We start from the raw sequence: 1,753 nt of genomic DNA on the forward strand, positions 1-1,753 counted from the left end.
CATGTGGTAGGAGGAGCCTTGAGCCCAGGGCTTTGTGGCTGCAGAGGGCTTTGCAAACTTCATCAGCTCACTAGGAAGTGACAGAGTGGGCAGAGAGCAGTCTGCAGTGTGGGGGGCTGTTTTGAGGGGTGCAGCGGTGGGCAGGCCTTGCTTCCTTGGAGAAACCATGGGGCTGGAAGACTGGACTTCCTTCCTCTCCTGCCTCCCTGCCATTCCTGGAGGTTCTAACGAGACCAGTTAGCCTCTAAGGCCTTGACACCTTCTCCCACCGGTGGCTGAGGCCTCTGGGCCACTGGGACCCCGCGTTTCAGCCTTTACATCTGGCTCAGACAGGGCAGGCAGGTGTGCCGCGTGAACAGCCTGTGGGTCTCCGGGGCGGTCGGCTCTCGTGTCAGGGTTGTGTTTCTCCATCGTGCGACCTCTGGGCTCTGAATCTTGATTCCCCCACCTGTCAAAAGGACGTGGGGAACTGGTCCCCTCATTTCAAAGCTTCGTGCCCTGGGCTGGGCATGGTGGCTCACGTCTGTAATCCCAGCAATTGGGGAGGCCGAGGCGGGTGGATCACTTGAGGTCAGGAGTTCGAGACCAGCCTGGCCAACATGACGAAAGCCCGTCTCTACTAAAAATACAAAAATTAGCTGGGTGTGGTGGCGAGTGCCTGTAATCCCAGCTACTCGGGAGGCTGAGGAAGGAGAATTACTTGAGCCAGGAAGGCAGAGGTTGCAGTCAGCTGAGATCATGCCTCTGCACTCCAGCCTGGGTGACAGAGTGAGACTACATCTTAAAAAAAAAAAAAAAAAAGCCAAGCCTGGTAGTGGTCACCTGTAATCCCAGCTACTCAGGAGGCTGAGGCAGGAGAATCACTTCAACCTGGGAGGTGGAGGCTGCAGTGAGCTGAGATCGCGACATTGCACTCCAATCTGAGCAACAAAGAATGAAAAAAAGAAAAAAATATATATAAAATATATATATATTTCTCAAAAGAAAAAAATATATACATTTTTTCTAGAGATGGGATCTCCCTATTTTGCCCAGGCTGGTCTTGAACTCCAGGGATCAAAGAGATCCTCCTGCCTCATCCTCTCAAAGTGCTGGGATTCCAGGAGAGAGCCATTGTACCCAACCTCAGGACACGCTGTGAGCAGGGAAGGAACCCAGAGGGGGCTGGCTGTAGGTGACCAGTCCACCTCACAAGGGGGGCAGCAGTGGGGGCAGGTGTTAGCAGCATGGGTTGTGGGGTCCAGCCTCCTGATGCACCCGGCTCCTGAGGCACCCACCCTCCTGATACACCCACCCTCCTGATACACCCCACCCTCCTGATACACCCACCCTCCTGATGTACCCACCCTCCTGATGCACCCACCCTCCTGATACACCCACTTTCCTGATACACCCCACCCTCCTGGTACACCCACCCTCCTGATACACCCCACCCTCCTGATACACCCCACCCTCCTGGTACACCCCACCCTCCCGATGCACCCACCCTCCTGATGCACCCACCCTCCTGATGTACCCGGCTCCTGCTGTCTCAGGGGTTGGCCTGGGGTTCCACAAGCCCCTAATCGGACTGAGGCTCCTGACTCGCCTGTCCCGGCCTTGCCTGTACCTGCCTTGGTCACCTGTGAACCCTCACCCCCAGGAGGGACCATGGCTGGTATTTGATGAGCTCCAGGGTCTGAGTCCAATCTCCAGGAATACAGGTTTCCTCAGAAGGTCAAGGGAAAAGCAAGATTCTGGGGCTCAGACACAA

This window comes from Theropithecus gelada, chromosome 19, assembly GCF_003255815.1.
Source record: "Theropithecus gelada isolate Dixy chromosome 19, Tgel_1.0, whole genome shotgun sequence".
NCBI classification, from domain to species: Eukaryota; Metazoa; Chordata; class Mammalia; order Primates; family Cercopithecidae; genus Theropithecus; species Theropithecus gelada.